At 37.1% G+C, this 20,254-nt stretch overlaps 1 long non-coding RNA gene across 1 annotated transcript in view; it reads right to left on the bottom strand.

The window, feature by feature from the left end:
* LOC139793694 (uncharacterized) overlaps positions 1-18,954 on the bottom strand; it is a 43,679-nt gene extending 24,725 nt beyond the window's left edge. Inside the window, exon 1 of the long non-coding RNA XR_011724724.1 lies at positions 18,826-18,954. This is a non-coding gene — a long non-coding RNA (uncharacterized lncRNA). The remainder of the gene's footprint in view (positions 1-18,825) is intronic.
* Positions 18,955-20,254: the final 1,300 nt, after the last annotated feature.

Below are 20,254 nucleotides of genomic sequence, written 5' to 3'. Positions count from 1 at the left end.
AACACCTAGATGCAGTATATTTTATTAAGTAAAGCACTTGCTTTTTTGCAAAGGGAAGTGTACTTCTATTTTTATTTCATATTTTTTATGCTTCCTTTTATATTTTTAAGTTACAAGTTCACCTTTTCAACTGATCCTCTCTTTGAGCCTACATGTGTGCAGGAAAGGCTGAGAAGGATCACAGACTTTACAGAATCTAAAAGTGTGCAAATAGGTGTGGTGGTTCACCTGTATGAAGTTTGGCACAGAAACCACTGGTGGGAAAATGCAAAACTGATTCTTGCTCAGGCTAAGGGCAAGTGAAGAGGTTTACAGAAGGGATTTCTATCTTCTTCTTTCCTTAATAACCTCAGTCTAATGTGCTGAGGAAAACATAGCATGAATGAAGTTCTTTTAATTACATGAAGATGGAAGAAGCATTATTGGATGCAACTTTTTTCAAAATGCATTCAGTTACATTGCACAACTAAATTTCATTTAGTGATATGTTCATGATATAAGATGTTCTTTTTATTTTCCTTTTAATTGGTAGGTAACTTACCTTTCAATTATTGATAACTCACTTGGCCTGGCAGTAGGCATTTTAAGAGGAAGTGATTGCTTTTTCACAGGAAATTACTCCTTCCTACTTTTTAAAGTAATCAGACAGAAGCAAAATACCTAAGTAGTGGTTTTCTCAATTTTAATTTATACATATGCATGTATTATTTAAAATGCTAATGACAGTCATTAGGAAAGACTTCTTTTTTTGTGGGGCAGTGTAGCTCTGGAATAGGCTACTCAGAGAAGCAACACATTTCCATCCTTGGGTTTTTTCAAGACTTAAGTTGACAACACCACAGCTGACCTGCTCTAGCTTTGAAAATCATCACACTTCATGCAGGAAGCTGGACTAGGTGACCTCCATAGGTCTCTTCCAAACAACATTTCTATCATCCTGTAATTTAACCAAATGAACCCATCCTTTAGAGGGCAGAGTCAACTACTGAATTCATTACCCATTCACAAAGGAGAGGTCAACATGAAGTTGTTACTTCAAAACTGTATTTTCCATGAAATATCTCCTCAAATCTAGAAGCAAAAGTATCTCTGAGGGTTCTGAATGCCATTTAAACAGAATGACTGCTTTTGTTGACTGTTCTTAATCAGCAGCCTTCTCCTCTGATTATGGGTTTTCTGCTTCTGCTGTGCAGAACTTGTTCCTTTGTGAAAATGTATTTATATAGGATCACAAATGTGAGTCTACCATTCAGTTAGCTCAGCTGAACCGGGATCCCCAAAACAGACCATTTAGAAGAAAAAGAGGGGGCAGAATCAGGACTAAAATAACCAGTAACAGAGGATCTCCAAAGTGTCTTCTTATGTTACTCCTGATTCATGTCAGTCCAGCTGTTGAAGGCAGCTGGGCCCTGTAATACTGTTCATGAACTGATGAAATGTCATCTTCAAATCAATCCAGTTTGCTCTCTCCATTAATATTTTAAAGAGTTTTTTTCAGAGCTCAGTTTAAAACTTAAAAATCTTTCCATTTCTAATGGTATCTTGCCCAGATCAAATCCCATTTCTTGTGCCAAGTAAGACAGCTCTTTAGCCACACTTCCTCACACTGATCTCTGCTACTGAGGGCTGGACACTGGTAAGACAATTTGCTTTGTGATACAGAATGAAAACAAAATAAACAATAAACAAGAAGTACTTTGCCTTAATTTCTGTCTGCCCTGTCAAATATCAAAAAGACTAAGACAAATGCCGATATTCATGGCAACTCTTCAGACCAGAAGCACCACAGTAAGGCTTTGCCCAGCACCTCCTTGATTAGTTTGTAAAATAAGAATGTTGAGAACCACGAAGCATCACAGAAGAAATAAACCTCCTTCTGAGGTTTGGGTGGGTCAGCATCTACAGGTCCAGGCCTCAGCCATGCATACCAGCTCCCATGTCATCACCACCATAACAAAGGCATTCTTAACTCATAGTAATGCCAGCAGCCTGAAACCATATGCAGTAAGCCTCAGTCAGTAAAGTCTGAGATGAAGGCATTCACTGCAAATCTGGTCTCATCATACTTTACAAATCCTGCAGACACCTAAAAGGGTTATCTCAAGTCCTCCTCTCAGTAAATAAAATATTTTTTAAAAGGCTTTTGGGGATCCTCGGGGCATTCCAGTATCGCCAAGAGATGCCTTATCTTACCTAGTAGAGAAATACATAACAATGTGCTTTAAAAATTAAAAATTTAGTAGAATCTGAATAATTGCTTCCTGTCAATTTTCTAGGTTGGCATCAAGTAATTCAAGAATGAAACATCTCAACAAATTCATTTGGAAATGTCTGTCTAGCCTGTGGAAAAGCTATGTAAAGCTGTGTACAGAGCACAATACATAATGAAGTTTACACTTGCTTTGGGTTTGTCCTGAGGAACATACAGCAACTATGACATAGTATCTGTCACTGTTACTAGTTACAAGATGCAGCCTAGTAACAGAGGAGTCTATATCCTGGTCAAAGGCAAACCAAAAAACTTTTAAATATTTACAAGTCAATCGCTTTGGAATACTGGCATTTGTTTCTTCCTAAAAATAAGTAAGCAGCTGCATTACAAGAATGAAGGAAAACCAAAGCTATTATGTAGATACTCAAACTACAGATCAGGACAGAAAATCCATTACAAAATCAGCACTTTTCAATCTGCTTTTTTAGGTGTGTATATGCCTTAGTCTCGGACCACTCCCTTTTGACCTGATCACAAGAATCAATCACAAATAAACCGATCAGTTTCTTGTACTCTGATTTGCTCAAATAATTTCACTGCGTTTTCTGAAATGCACCAAGTGGAGCTGTGTGCATAACACAGGGATGAAGATATTTGATGATTTCATTTCATTTCATGATTTCAAGAAGAAAGATTGCAATATATTTCAGTACCTCTCTGGTTATCAGAAGTAGAACATGCAGGAATATGCAAAGGGGTAAGACATACTTGTTTAAATTACACATTCCCTAGATGCACACATGAACTAAAATAAATTTTGGACAGATTTCAACACATAAAAATCTCTGAAAAACTGCAAAGTGCTGTTTGAAAACACTGAGGCAACAGAATTTCTCAGCAACGCAGCTGTTAAGAAAGCAAATAAGCACAGTGAAAACAACATATTTTTCCCTATTATTTTTCCAGAATATAGATAGATTTTTTTGTTGTTGTTTGTTTTGCTGCTTTTAAAACAAGTTAGCCTCAAAGCAGACTCTGACCAGGAAGAATTTCAAACTTTCTGTATCTCACAGCTAAAAGCACTTCAGGCTGTCCTAACTGTAAACTTGTCTACACTGTGACAAGAACAGTGCACACAGCACAATGGAACTTCTGCTATGACTGTAATACAATTAATTTTGTATCATTGTGGTAAAATGTTAAAGACTAAAGAAAGAACATCGTGCCTGAAAGCAATGCAGAAAAGTAAAAAATTAGATTTTTTGAGATGCATTTTAATATTTTTAAGTGTTAGGCATTCTTGCAGATCTGCTGCTTCTGCTACAATTGTCATGGTTTCTTGATTTAGGTGGGTAATGAATCTATAGAAAATTATAAACACATTCCATTAATTTCATGTATTATAGCCATATTTTGAAGGAATCATTCTGACTACTGTGGCTGAGCAAAGAAGAGTAGTTTCTGCTTGAGCGACGGGATATGCAGTAAGCAAATTAACATTTTGATTAGAAAAGTGACTGATGCTGAAGCCATTACTTGTTAAAACTGGACCATGCTGCTAATTTTCTCTCCTCTTGCTACAGTTTCTAGCATTTTTAAAAATATTTCTCTAATAAGTACCTACATCATGAATCATATGTATTTTTCCCAGTATTCTACTGCATGTTAGTAAGGACCAATCCTCTTCTGAGTCTTCTTTTTCTGATAAGCTAAATATGTCAAGTCATTTATAACTATCACTATAAAACAGGTGTTGTTAAGTTCAAATATGCTTTATAAAAAAATCCTCTTATTCTTCACATTAAAAATACTGACAACTAAAATGGACACCAACTATTGTGATCCTCCACCACACCTCCTCATTGCTTCACTCCTATCTTTAGCCTGACTTCCTGTTGTTTAGTTTTGTTTTGTTTTCTGCAATGCCCCAAGTAATGCCATGAACAAAAATTATTCCATCCCTGCATGAACTCAGTATTTTTCTGTGTATATACATATTCCAGCTATTAGGATGACCAGCAGCATTGCACTGAAAAATTATATTCAAGAATTGTGCTAGATATCCAGCTTAAATATTGTTAAATTCATAACTAGTTCTACAGGATTTAACCAAATGCACATGAAAATACCTGGCAGATCTCAGCTTTAGCTTTTAATCCTATTTTGAGTGAAACCAGGAATATAACTCAAGAAAACCTGGCCTCCTAGATCTGTGGTAATATATTATATTAAATCCATTCATTTTAGACATTTTTTTTGTTTGCTTGTTTGTTTGTTTTGAATTTCTGGCAATACTGGACCATGAGCAGGATCAATTTCCCAGAAGTCAGCTCAAGTCTGACTACAGGTCAAAATTTCCCCACAGATATTCATGCACACTCTGGCTGAGCAATGTATGTCTCATTCAGAAACAAAACTTTTAGAAGACATCCCACCTCTTAATATGCTTTGACCTAAAAATTCAGAAACAACACTTGTGAATCACTATGTGTGTTATGTCAGAGTTTAAAAATTTGTTATAAAAATTCTTAAAATTGTAAGGGCAAGAGGCTTCGAATAAGCCATATTTTTAAAGCAATACTCAAGTCTTAACTTTGGTACCTTGGATACCACAATTTTCACAACACAGAGTAGTTTCAGGTAAAGAAAAGTTCAAATGAAAAGAAAGAAAATAAAGCAGAAGAGAGAACTACTCTTCACTGACAAAGCCACTTTCCCTTCATGTGCAGGAAAAGGGTAGTGAAAGTTCAAGAGTAGTATCTTTCAGGGACCAGAGAGGCAAAATGTTGTTTTCATGTTGTGCCATTGCTCACCCCGGGCGTAGTGCTCCTGGCTTCCAGACAAACATCAGTGGCATTCAGTTGCAAGCCCAGCAAGGATGCCCATTAGCTACCATTAGCTATACTCGAGGCAGTATTATTGAGCCCTTTCTCTCAGTTCTATATACTACCTCAGTTGAAAATCATAGTTCTGATTGCTAATCAACCTGGAAAGAAAAAATTTCACCTTGAGCAGTCCAGCCAGAAAGCCAGGAGAAGTCTTGTACAAAAACACAGTTCTTCCCTATGTATAGTCCATATACTAAGACTCCCTCTTCAGTTTTTTATCCTGACAGCTGTGTCCCTGGGGTACCTTGGGGTTTGCCTGAAGTACTTCTCTACGCTCTATCCACCATCTATTGGCTCTTCAGCACAGCACTAGATAATAACCCCACACAGATCTTCTTCAGCTTACCACAGAGCATTACCCAGCCACAAGGCCTTGGGATAATGGTCCACCTTAACATTATTCCCAAAAATGCTTCAGAGAAATAATGAATACTAAATTTATGATTTTCCCAGGATCCACCTGAACCCCAACTTTAGCCAAGTTCAGTGACAAAAAGTCCTCAAAGAATTATTAAGCAAGTATCAAATTTAGACTTTCAGTTCAGAAACTGAAAGACTGAACTCCCACTTAAATGCTACGCCTGGTTGCTCAGGCAGTAAGATTCTAATCTTTATATTTTAAGATCTAAATTTTTTATATTTGCTCTTCATTTTGAAACACAAAGGAAAACATGCCCCAGAACTGTATGGATAATTGTAGCACTGGGAATTATGACCATATTTATATAATGAAGATCATCTCTTACAAGAGATGCTCTTTAAACTGGAGACTATATCCAATACCTGCAAGGCCAGAAATGGATAACCTGAAATAAGATAACAAGGAAATTTAAACAAAATTTGCTTCTATGGAATCACTAAGGCTTGAGTATTCTCTTTAATAAGCTGAGAGCTTTTAATTTATTACACATCTGGAAACTCACACCAAAAAAAAAAAAAAAAAAAAAAAAAAAGGAAAAAGAAAAGGAAAGGTGAGACGTCTTCCTGAGCAAACCTAAAGTAAAGTTGTTAACATCTAATTTTGAACTCTACCTTTGTGCTTTAGCAGATCTGAAGACAGAGCCTGACAAACTGGAGTATTTGTCCAGACAAAAATAGCCACTCAGCTGTGCTTTAGTGCCATTTTCTGTCACACCAGCATGACAGCACTAAGTGTTTAGTTCAAATAAGTGGTTCCACGTCCTCTGATAATACAACATGGTTCCAGCATTCTGTTCACTACAATTTCAGCTCCATCAGGGGTGGCACAAGACAGCTCAGTATTCCCAGAGATTTTCAAACTGTGGTGCATGTGTTCTATTATGCACTCAACCCGTCTGGTCCATTTGGACTGGATTCACCAGGGAATACAATTAGCTGGCCATTTTATTTAAACAAACCAGCCTGCCAATTTGAAGCTTCAGTTATTTTTATTTTTCTCTTTCTTGCAGTTTCCAATTATTTCTGATGTGGTAATTATCTGTAGTACAGATTCTTTTTCTACTGGGCAATAGTGTATAAGGCAATCAACTGTTGAGGACTCATCTTGGGACAGTTAGGATCTTCAAACGAGAAACAGTAGTTATTTCCTCAACAAACTCAAATGCATTTTTCTCTTAAATGAGCCACTAGATAAGATTTCCTCCTAGTATGACACAAAACAAATCATGGAAAATATGAAGGAACATCAAAAACACACATCAACAAACTCTGCTGCCTAGTCCACTGCTCATCAGTAGTCCCAAAATGGGGCACTGCTGTTGCACCAAGAAATTTGACACAGTATTTTAGGAACACAGGCAAATACCGAAAAAATTAGAATAATGTTCTTATCCAAAAGGCACACAGCAAGCCACACAGAACCACCACTGTCAATGTAGTTTGGGTATACTTCCCAAACCTGAGATAGCATTTGTAACACAAATATTTCATGTAAAAAAATAAGACCAGACAACCAGATAAAAAGTCACTCTCATTCAAATGAGAACATTTGAAATGTTTAATCTGTAAAAATATTGTGTGCTCATTAAAACTAGAAGGTTCACACACTACAGATTTTATGATGCTGTATAGTATTTTTAGCCAATGTCTTCACTATTCTATTCTTTCTTCTTTGCCTCTCCCCCTATACCAAAGAAAAATCTCTCAGCCACCTACATTTTTATCTTGAAGCAACACAAGTCCAAAATGTTTCACACAGTTAAAAGAAACCTCAGTAAGAAGACAAATTGTGTCACTTGTAATCATACACCATTATATCCTGTGCTGCTACTCGTCACAAATAGCCTGTCTTACTTACAGTTTTCCTAATACCCTAATTCTATTTTTCTAAAAACATGCGATCTCTGGACAAGCCCATAAAATATCCTAAGCTACTCTCTTGTCAAAAGCTTTTTCCACAAGCTTTGCTGATCAGCTTCATACAATGTATTAACTTTTGCAATGATTTATAATGAAAATAGAGTAGGAAGCTCAGATACTTTGACCATTTAACTATAAAGAATTTGACTAAAAGTTCATAGTATGAATCACGTTACTAAGAAGTTATAGTATGCTCTCCAAACACGAAATCACTAATGAGATGATGTGACACCTTCCATAACTCTGTCTCCATCACTTTAACACTTTTGGTGACTCATAATGAGTCAAACCGAAGCTACCACCAAAGTAGGGTTAAACTAGAAAAAAACATCAGTGCATTTATGCTGACAGAGAGCCACAGTCATTATAAGATCCATAGGATGCATGAAAGGTTCACCCTCCTTTACAATACAGCATGTTCTTATTTACATTAAGAGGTCTGAGAGCAAAAACCAGAGCCTTTATCTGAGTATTTATCTCAAGTGTTTCACTGTCTCCTGGAATGTTTTCCCAAAGCACTGTGGGTTACTAACTTTCCTCTCAAGAAGGTAAAATCCAAAAATCACTTATCTCCACTCTGTAACTCCATATTGCATATTTGTTTGGTAGATTGACATAGCAGTGAGAGCACGAACTCCTGTTGTCCTTGATGCATGTTGGGTTTACAACATCTGTGATGCTACAAGAGGAGAAGAGGACACTTAATCAGAACAGAGTGGTTGCCCAGTCGTTCTGGCAGAGAACCCCAAGGGAAAGAACTGTGAGTTGTAGGTCATAAAAGCAGCAAGAATATGTGATATTTAAACAACACATAATGTAATTTTTTTAACTTCATAAATACCCTGGATTTGACATGTTCTGGAGTTTCGATTAACTGCTGGTATATGTTATGAATCTGGTGAAGAGTGCTAGATGTTGGCTTTCAGACATTCTTCCTGTACAACAAACCATAGCTGTCTGGCAAATGTGATTTCTGCTGGGGTATAGGTTCCACATAATTTCATCAAAGTGATTAGTAGCAACACTTTTAATTATCTCAAGAGATGTGTAGTGTCCTGGTGAATTTAGAAGTCAGCTACTGTTCTTCTCCTTTCCTTGCAGAACATGCCTTCTCTGTTTTGCTCTTGTCCTCTAGACTCACAGTTTTAAGATTACAAGACCCATCTTTCCAGGGCCATTTTTATTTCCTGCCGAAGAAGGACAGTCCCCAAATACAAAACAGGTGTATCAGAAAGATGATATATAAAAGTGGTGGCTATTGCTAAAAGATCATATAGCATAACAGCAAAATATTGGCCTGGTTTAAGAGTACCAGGATAAAGATTTCCAATAGCCACACTTACCTGAAACCACCCAGGATCTCCATAGCTGCTGGCATTTGGATGTAGCAGTTATCATAGAAAATGCAGCTGTGCCTTTGGAAACAATGGGTCAAATGACCCAAAGGGACCAATCACAGTGTTTCTGACCATGGTACTCAGTATAAAATGGCTCCTAAGAGAGACCTCTGCTGGCTTCTCTGGCTGGTGTGTTTTGGGTTTGCTTGCTTGCCATCTCTCTACATGCTGCTGTTGTGTCTGCATCCTGTTCTCTTGCTGGAGAAAAATATTGTTCACCAAGCCAGTTCACCTTCCCCCACCTCCATCAGTAGGAATGGCATGGTTGCTTTAAGGCTTTTATGGGCTCTTATCACAACCTTGGGCTCAGGGCCCCCTATCCGAAAGACTTTCGGATCAGGAACTAATTATCAAATAAGAAGAGCAGGTTCCACATTTATGTATCTGTATATAACTGGATGTAATTCACCATCATTAGAATTATTACTACTTATTATGTTATTAAACCTTATGTAGGTTTTCTTCCCAACATTAAAGTCTCTCTTGACTTATTCCCATTTTAATCTTCCCCTGGGAGCATTGTGGGGGGATTACAGAGAACATCTGTCACCTGGTAATTGGCTAAAACCATGACAAATTTATTGGTGCCCAACGTGGGGCTTAATATTTCTTGGCTTCTGATGATGTGCCAGGCTGTTGAATCCAGACTGCCCATTAAACACAATTATTCCTTTCCTCCACCTGGCTGGAGGCCAGGCCTCTCTAATGCCTCTACTTTCTGGTGTCTTTGGGTGGGGCTGCCTCACTTGCAGTGGCATCAATGAAGGGGTTAGTACTGGGACTGTAGCACCTTTCACTAGAGATCAGAGCAGATATCTTCTGGGAGAAGTCTTGTCTGGTGGTTCCACTTTGTAGCTTTCAAGGTAGCAGTAGGTTGTTTATCCCATGTTATAGTATCTATTCCACAGGCACACAGATAGTGCTACATGTCTGCTTGTGACATTATGTTAAAACTGTCTGGAATGTTCCAATTCAGATTTGTAGAAAACTTCAAAATAATCACATCTGTCCTTAAGCCAGTTCCCTCAGGACAGCTCCATAGATCAAGTATAGTGAGTATTTAGGGACACATTTCAAAGCCTGTCTCCGTGAAGAACAGAGTATTGGGTATTCTAGGTCACAGGCATGTGGTAAATAAAGTCTGATCCTGGTTAAGAGGAACAGAAGAATCTAAAGATGAGAGATGCTAAAGGTAGGCAGAGTTTACCTTGCTGTTAGACTTTTTAAAGCAATGCTGTCAGAGCTCCTCAAGAAGTCCAGAAAGGTGCCTTAACATCACAAAAGGATCAAGCCAACCACATAAAGATGGTTTACAGAGTACCTGATCAATATCTTTATCCATTTCTACTAGATAAAGGTATCTCTGGGCCAAAGTAAGCTTGATATGGCACAAATGGAGAATGTTTACTCCAACAGTCCATATAGTCAATTCAAAGCCAAGCACAGCAAGTCAGTAAGAAAGCGTCCATTCCTCTCTCCATACCTGAATATAATCATCATTTTTACAAGAAAATGATCCACCCTCTCTTAATTTTATTTTTTTTCTTTAAGACAGGTAGTGGTAATACTAACATTCCAGGAATTAGCCCAATTCTGATAAAACAGTAGCACAAATCAATAAATCAGAAGTCCATTATTGATATTTTGCTGGAAATATCAAAAGAAGAAACAAACAAACCCCAAAACAATCATGCAAATGAACTTTCTAAGTGTATTTGAACAATGCTGAAATTCCTTAGTTAAAAACAGGAGAGCATTTCTCATCCCCTGCTAATTTTAATGGTAAAATGACCTAGATGTGCCCCTATACAATCCAAATTCTGGGTTCTTCACCACTAATACCAACACAAGAGGAAACCTAAAACTTGACATTGACACATACAATGTCTGATAGTCCAGAAATCAATAAGAGCAGTGACCTGCTTTCAAATGAAAAGCAGAAAGAATCTCTCCCAAAGGCCCAAATGTCTATATGGCCTTCTGACTAACCACCAAAATACAAGAAAAATGTAGAGGCTTCATACATGACTACAGGATGGACAGAACTAAAAATCTACTGGTTTTAAGCAAGTTTCATTCATGTTTATATACACCACAAGTCTGTTTGTTTTTTACTGCAGAAATCAGTAGTATGAAGTAAACAAGAGAGGAGAGAGAAACTGAACGAAAAAGTGCTAAGCAGAGTTTAAGGCAAAATCATCTCACCAGAACAGCACAGCACTTAGAGAATTACTGTAGTCTTCTGACTGATAGTGTGTGAAAAGCTAGGAGGAAGAAGGGTATTTCTTATGTACATGAAAGATAATAAAAGCTATAGTGATACCGCAAAGCTCTTTCTTTTCTGAAAAAGGATTTGAATATAAGTCTACAAAAATGGAAATTGTGTGTGCATGTCCTCTGAGGAGGACCTTGCAGGTTCTTCTTTAAAAATCTGTTGTTTTACAGTAGCACAGTTTCTAAGTCTGATGAGAAGCTGTAAAGCAAAGTCCTAAAATATGGTAGTGTTTGTTTACTGCTCTCCTTTTACTGTGGGCTTCAGCTCCTCCCTGAGTCAGACTGAATCCACCTCTTTAAAACAACTGTTCTGATAATATGTTCATCGTTTCTCAGGGCTCACAACCAATTTCCAGAACATAATTGCTGTTGTGAACTGTGAGGAATATACTATATCCAAACTGTGCCTGGAATGAAAAGCTACCTCTTTTCCCTCCCTGTTCTATCCCTATTTCAGCAGCAGATTTGCAGATTTTCTCTCTTGTTAACGCAAATATCTGTTGTGAAAGATTTTTCTTTCACAAGAAAAACCAGAAGTTATCTCTTGGTTTTCAGCATGATTGTTAAGAATCAACACCAGTTCTGACTTCATATTTGACATTAGCTTTTGTCTTTAAAGGAAATTCAGTAGTTTCTCAGCGGTAGCATCAGATTGCTTTAATTCTTATTGACAGGTAGGTCAGTAGCCAGTGACTTTTTTTTAATGACCATACTCTTTTGTTCTCTTTGCAGTATCCACAAGGACTTGAATGACAGAATCTTCATTTTTTTCTCCGAATGAACATCTGATTAGAGTAGCCCATGCTTTACCCTCCTTTGGGAGACGTGCTGTCAGCCAGCAAAACCATGGTGGTCGTGGTAGCTGTCACTGCATATCCAACAGCTGCTCCCTTGCACATTCCCCAACCTGGCAAGAACTGAGCTGCTGAGATTCTGCCTCTCCCCCCCCACCCCAGCTCTGTGCTGCCACAGCCCTGTACCCCCATGGCCAGCAGCCAGGCTGGCGAGCAGCTCTCACTGCAGCTGCTTCTCCAGCTCTTAGTGTTGGTTCATCACCAAGCAGGAGGTCTCCCTCCCTCACTCCCTTCCTCCCTAAGGTGCCTTCTGTGGCCCCAGCCCTGGAGACTGAGCGTTACCTCTGTCAAGGAACCAGAGTTCCTCAGCTGGAAATTTACAGGGGCCTGAACTGGGTGGTACTCAGAATTTGCTGATGGTGATACACTGTGGGGCTTTTGCTATACCAGTGGAATGAAATTACGAGGAAAAAATTATGCTGAAGTGGATATTTTGAGTTCTGCAGGTTCAGAGCAGCATAGAGTCAATAAAACAGCCAACATGTTCCCTTGATATCAAAAGAATTATGTCTGTGCTGTTGTCAAGTTCTATCTGAGCTTTAGGTCAGGAAAAACTTGTGTTACCTAAGACAGAATTCAGTACAAATTGTGTTCAGTGGATGGATGTCCTAATTATTATCTGGACAGTCGGTAAAACTATCTTCTAATTATACAACACTAGGTACCAAAACAGCTTCTTTGGAACAATCCTTTATCTTTGTTGAAGACATGGTAAGAACACAACTGGAGCTCAAACTGCCACCAAAACTGGTTACACTTTCCTAGAGGTCCTTTGCATGCACTTATGCCAGATGGTCCCAGTTAGGATTATATTCTAAATCTCTTACATATGATTAGTTCTGTCTTCCAGAATGAAATCTACAACTGAAATCAATGTGTGACATTCTTAAACATCATGCTATTCAGAAGCTTAAAGACATAGCACTGCTCCATTTTTTTTTAATTAACATACATGACTTCTTGCTTAAACCGTACATGAGCTTAAAATAAATTAATTCAAAATTTCCCCTATTTTTTTGATTAACAAATATTGATTTTAAGTCAAGTCAAAGAATATCAGAGCTGAATTATAAAGGTATTTATTTACTCTAAGTTACAGTATTTATAGCTACCACCATTGTTTTTCTATGCATAAAATAGCAATGGAATAAAAGTTGTAGATACTACATTTTCAGTATATATTTCTCCAATGAAAAATGTAGAAGCACAACAAGAAGGTGTAAGAAGCACTTGTAAAGAACCCAATAAAAACATACTAAAAAATAAAATTTGATTCTTTAAATGTGTTATGATTTTTCCAGCTAACTTTTCTGCCTTTATTATGCTAAGATTTCCTAGCTCAGGAAATAAATACCAAGCTACAGAAATTTCCACATCTAAAAACTTTCCTGTCTAAACTGGGAGAAAAGACCCTCAGAACAAACAGATCTTGTATTTCTGCACACACTAGTAACAGTTTATACCATAGCCAAGTGAAAAAGAGATATTCTGACATTCCAAATGTGGTTTTTTTCTTCAGAAAACAGGGGTTAAAATCTTGCTGTTACTTATAACCTGCTGTTTGGTATCAGACAATGACAAAATTCAAACTTGAGCTTCCCTTTTCTATGGCTTATCCCAGCATGGGAGTTGATTCATAACACACTGAAGGCAACTTCTTGGTACTTAACTGAATACAAATTATTATACTGAGGGAAATTTACATTTTCGTGTCACATTTTTGTCATCTTGGTGAAAAAAAAGTCGATTTAGTTACATTTCCAAATTGCCATTCAAAGTAAAACACAGAAAAATTGGGAGGACAGATGTTTTAATTGTTTTGTATGCTAATTTATGTAATTGTTAAATTTTAAAAGAATAATTTTGTTTGTTTCAAGCCTTTGTCTTACCAGCAATCTAAAATTTGTTTCTACAAATTTTATTGTATAAGTTCTAGGAAATCTTAGAGATGTTATGAACCTTACTAAAAGTTTAGAGCAGACTTTTCTCTAAAATGTGATTTAGTCACTAGAATTAAAGAAAAGGTGTTATTAAAAGTGGTGTAAAAAACCTCTAAGAAACAATGAATATGAAACAGCCTGACTGAAAATGCTTTTCTGAGTTGATTAACACTTAGCCCTAGCTATATAAAAACATGCCAGAAAGTTAAACCTTAGTTATACATTGTTCTACACATCTTTTTCCAGTCATGCACTCTCTGGTGCTATGCTCCTTACTAATTCTATTGGATAGGCAGAAAAGAGAATTGAATGCCTATATAGATGTAATACATATACTCCATTAGGCATATATTATATATGTTTAATGATAGTAGATATGCAGTGGATGCATTCATACAAAATAGGACACTTGTAATGTCTTCTTTCTCTCTTTAGCCTTACTCAGTTCTGCCTGTTATGCTGTTTCAGTTGTTTATACTGTGAGATTTTTGGAACTGATGCCTAAAGAAATAGCCCCCATCCCTGATACTGATGGATAGGTAAAACTGTATATAATTATTATCTTATGTATCCTCATATGCTTTTTAGTTTGGAATAAGGGTTGAACATTGGTTGTAAAGCAAAGGAAATGGTTAATAAAATGCTTTGTAGCAAAAAGCTGAGCATAGAAGATGTCAGGCTCTTATGACCTTCTAAACATAACTGGAATCAATGGCATAAATCTTTTGAGTTTTCATGTGGCTTCTATGTATTACAACATGTTGCATTAATCAGTCTGAAAAATATCTTGGGATTTGCCACATCAACAGCAACTAACCTTTGCTGTACCCCCACCAGCCAACCATCAGAACTGGAATTGCATAAAATTTCTGTGTAGGATGCAAATATTCCAGAAAGATAGGAATGTACCACAGTCATATTGCGGGGAAACACACGTTGAGAGCTGAGTTTTCAAATCAGATCTCTCTTCCCTGCATTCAGTGCTCTCTTATGAAATGAGTGTTGGTACATGAAAGCACAGCAGCAATAAAACCATATTCAGCAACATAGCAAAGATAAGAAAGGAAGATGGGGATAGAAATCATAATTTTTTGCAGCTAGGATGAAAATTTATTTCTCAGCTCAGAAATATGTGATAACTTCACTGCCTTCAGCACTAGGACTCCTGTGCTTACATTCAAGTGCTTAACTGAGCAACATAGATAATATACCAGGAACAAAGCAATGGATGAACACAAAGAAGCATGTAGAACTTTTTTCTCCCTTCTGAACTTCAGGTCATGGAATTTCATGACAATATTACCTCTTGATAACATCCATATCTCAGTAAGTAAAACCACTGAATCAGTGGTGGTCAGTTGAGGCTTCGTAGCAGAATAATGTTAAATTTACAGCCAGATTGAATTTTCCAGACTGGTGAATATGGAGAAACTAAGTGTTCAGCATTATTATTGTTGCATCATCTTTATACACCTTAAAACCAAAGGCAGGGGAAAAGCTTTTAAAAAAACAACCATATTTTGTCCATATCTGTCATGGTAGGAGAAGCATCTTCTTGTACCCACATCCTGTTTATTACTCTCTAAGTGTCAAGTTTGAATTTGGAACAAGTGAAAGTGTAGTGTATATTTAATTACTGCAAATTTTAAGGAATGTAAATCCCAGTATGTCAGACTTTTGTTTTGTTTTGTTTTGGGGTTTTTTTGGTATTTTATAGAGAAGGAGACAACCAACCACTGACTTCTGAACAACATAAACTAAGGAGGTATGCAAATATAACAGTGTAGATAACATATAACACTATTTGACTGTAGATTTGGCTACATGAGGATTTAATAGAAACTAAACATTGAGAGTTGAATGCATGCAAAAAGAAGACATCTGATGACAGAAAGATTTTTGTAGACACTTTGAGTGATGTTACTGTCTCAGGTCATCTCAGTGGATTATAAATTGAGGACCTTGATTTTCACATCTCTCCTCTAGTACTGGTATTCTTCCACAAAGTCAAGCAATCTGCTTAACTTGTGCTGTTGTGTCCCTATCTATAAGACTTTTTGAAGTTTAGAGACAAAAAAAGCAACTACTACAGTTGAACTTCAAGGCACAATGGTGATCCTATATTACAGGGTGGCATGCCCCACAAGAAACAATTTCTAGTATTAAAGAAACAGACAATGATTGTTAAGATAATCAACCAGCAGTTAAGAGGACTTGTGTCTCTAGGCAGGGACTTACTAAATAAAAATAGTATGTACAAACAAGACTAGTGCTCAAAAAGAACTGAGTATATAGCATGTTGCAGTCATTAATGGCCTAGCTGTTCCCTTTTCTACACTTGTAGTAACTCCTAATACTAGGAATGGGCTGTAACACCTGTCTGCATTAAAGAATGGATTGAAAAGTGCCTTAGAACTTCAGAGCTTGCCTCTGAAGAGTTGTTTCTACTGTGTCACAAAAACTCAAAACAAATTAAAACCAGACCAGAGACTGATTAGGAAACATGCAGGCTAGTGCTAATGGGAAGAGAGCAGGATGGCTCTAGTGCCATCTCACAGACTCAAACAACTGCATCACAAAGTGGTTATTGTAGCCTAGAAGCCACATTGAGCACTGAACCATTTCCTTTCAAATGTTTATGATGAATGCTTCTGCATGGCATCTAAAAAATGGGAAAGGATAAAGCAGGAGAGTGGGTAAGATTTTCAAAGAGAAATGGGCAGAAAGAAAAACTTGTGACTGCATGCAGACCCAGAAAGAAGGAAAATTAAAATCCAGATCTTTAGCAATGACTGAAGCACAGTTCCAAATAAAATCTCCTATGCAAGTGTCCATCACCCTATAGTTGTTAGGAATTTATTCAGACAAGAAAACATTCTGACCACAGCCTGAAAAGTAATTGTTCGTGTAAGCAGGGAAAGTTTATAAACTGGTTTGTTTAGGTGGTGGGCCTTCCCTTCCTCTTACATTACTGTTCTAGTATTATTGGAAAAGCTTGATGCTGGTGAAGTCATCCACATGTGGCATAAAGTTTATAACTTTGGGGTCCATTGAGACAAAAGAGGAAGTTTTAAGGAAACAAGACAGTGAAAGGTTGTGTGGACGTTGGAAAAGAACAGGAACTGAAGTGTTTTTCACTCTGTCAATCAGATCAAGTAGTGACTGGCAAATGTAATTATTATTTGATGCAATTTTTCTACTTGAGCAGATGGCCAGCTCCCTAGATACTACTTCAGCAACTTCTTGCTAGAAAGACAACAAACTCATTATGGTATCACCATGATTGGATGCTTCCAACTCCCCTGAAACATGAGTGGAGAGGCCTGGCCCACAAAGGGAAAGGTTTCATTCTTGGTGAAGTGGTAGGAGACAGGCCAGAGGACTTGACATAGGCACTGCCACAATAAAGCTTGCCACCTAGCAACATGCCAGGCACAGTTCTGGAGCAAGAGGCAAAGGGAACACAAGACTAGTGCTTGCAGTGTGAAGATGCTGCAAAAGTCTCACATTAGTTGTGGGAGACTTGACAGGCTGCATGTTCAGAGGTCTGTAAGCTATCCACTCGTTAGAACAAGCAGAATTATAGATTAATAAGACATGATGGAAATAGTTCAACATGCCTAGTGCTTCCTCTTCCCACAACTGAATGTTCTGCTGTAATGAATTCTGATCCTTAGATCTCTAGAAAACAGACATACGGGTAGGTTCAACTTTATTTGGGAGAATAAATATAAAATGTTGCAATTTGCAAAAGCAAAAACACTACGAACTCCTCCTTCATCATTTTTTCCCTCTTCTGCAAGCAGTGTCTCCTGTCAGTGAAAATCTCAGATGCCAATTGCAAGTAGGGCCTTGAACAACTCCACAGTGGCTTCAGTAAAAATATGTCTCCTCAAGAAGAGAAGGAAATGTTTCTTTAATTCTAAATGTTAATTTCCATTTAAAGCTCCCACACATTTCTCACCTATGAGTGAATCATGAGTAAGCTTAGCTAAGAATCACAGCCTTTTACTGGAAGTCATATTTTATGAAACAAGATCAAAAATGTCAATAGAGAACAAGTTGACGAGGTGCCATTTGAAAACATTCCTTTGAACTCATTTGACCAAGGCTATTGTTTGGAGTTTTTAAAAAAATGAAATCACACCTGTGTTCAGACAGATAGGCTCTCTTTATCTGGTAAGAACAAGGTGCAGAGACTTGTGTGATTAGATAATTAATCTCTATTGCTATCTATAGTTTCATTGTTAACACTGTCTTGGTTGAAGTGTGAAAATATGTTCACACTTTTGAAAATGGGCGATTAACTAATCAAATGACAATATGAATCCTAGAAACACAGGCATTGCTGCAACCCAGCACTACTTATGACTATATTTTTAATTTCAATTTTATAAGAAAATCATGATCTCAAGCAACTTTCAAGACCATAAGGGAAGCTACCAGATCTTCCCCACTGTAATAACGAGTGCAGAAATTGTGACCACTGCCACCAGTCTATTTTCACTAGATCACTCAACATTGTACCTTCAGGAAATTAATTGCAGGGAAAAGTTTCCTTGTATAGAGGAGTTCAAAGAGATTATAACAGACAGATGACATAGGCAGCACTGAATGAATAACCAGTGGCATACACACAGTAGATACACAGTATTCACTGTCCCACTAAGAACCCATTAAATAAGTGTTTGAGTATTAAATACTCTTGGTACTTAGTACTTGGTACTTGGTAGTTGGGGCATTAGTGCCCCAAGAGATGTCCCAATCTAGTAAGTTTTCTGGATAAATTCAAAGATCTTAAATAAATCCTCACAGTTCTGATTCTTCAGGACTTATCAGTAGCCAAGATTTTAAGAGTAGCAAATAGGACTAACCTCAATTTTTAATTTTTTTTTTTTTTTTTTTTTTAATGGAACTTACTGTATTAAGTGTAAATTCTCCTTTGGTTCTCATGCTGAAAGCTCCTTCTTCTATCATGTGTTTTCTTGTATTTTCTCATTCCATATATACAATAACTCTTCACAGACTGGTTGGTATCTTTTTTTGTTTAAACACTCTTACATTCAGTGCAGAAGTGGCACAGCCAAAAATCCTTAATAAAACAAATACAGTTAAATTGATACGTTGTGTTTTCACAGTTCAGTTCAACCAAAATTCTCAAATCAGTGCATAAACATTAACTGAAATGGTATAGTTTCAAGTTACATAAAACAAGTGTAATACCCCCATTTCGTCTAATGAATGAGATCCAACTTCTGGATTAAAAAGACCCCAAAGCATAAAGACATTTAATGCTCTATAATAGAAACGCTCTAGATCAGTAAGGCCAAAACCATTCATGTGGAAAATTTTGCTTACATCTTGCTCTACTAATTTCTGTGAACGTATCAGGTCAAAGAACTTGGCTTTTAGTGTGGCCTCAAGTTGAAACAATCTATTGCCAAAAAAGAGACTGAATTTTCACATGGGAAAAATAATCTAAATCTGGGGAAAAAAACAGTAGATTTGAAACTCATACCTCTGCTTTAATTAAAATTGATTTTAAGAATAAATAACATGTTAATTGTGATCAAAAGTTTTCCTAATGATTTTTTTCTAGACTGCTTCTTGTTATCTTGCAGAGGCACACAAGCCTGTAAGGTGTTTGGGGACGACTACTGGAGTTCTCAGTTCTCTGAGAATATAGTAATAAAAGCTCAGGTTTTTTTTCCACTGCACATGACATAATAATGCAGCACAACATAGGAAATGCTATTTTAGAAGAATTTTTTCAGCCTCATGTAAGAGGCTACTGCATAAACCAACTGTTTTTCCATACCACCTGTCAGTCTAAAATGTTGAAGAGGCTGATAGGAAACAAGAATTGGCTCTTCGAAAACTCTGCATTGTATTTGCTAAAACAAATCCTGGCCTTCACCTCTTACTATGTCTCTGTTTTTCTTTTCTTTTGATCTCTGGGGACCAATGCTCTTACGTTTTTGAATGTATGGTACTTTCTCACCAGTTTTAAATCTGTGGTTTTTTTCTGGAAGTGGTCAACCTTGCTTCATGACACTAATGAATAAAGGATGCTCAGTTAAATATACTGAAGATTCATAAATAAAAGATACAGGAGCTGCTCTTCTACCATTCAAATATACTTTACATATGTCTCAATGATTGCACAGGCAGACCAAGAGGACACACAGATAGTAATTTTTAACAGTATCAAACTTTAAGTCACACTACCCCCAAAAAATATTTGTATTTGTTCTATAGGCTTCTTAATTTATACACATTTTTTCAAGAGCAACTCCATTATTGTTCAAGTTTTCATTAATACTGGCATCTTTCTGATAACCAGGCAGCC

Source organism: Heliangelus exortis, chromosome 2 (assembly GCF_036169615.1).
Source record: "Heliangelus exortis chromosome 2, bHelExo1.hap1, whole genome shotgun sequence".
NCBI classification, from domain to species: domain Eukaryota; kingdom Metazoa; phylum Chordata; class Aves; order Apodiformes; family Trochilidae; genus Heliangelus; species Heliangelus exortis.
This window is presented reverse-complemented; position numbering and strand designations above follow the sequence as displayed.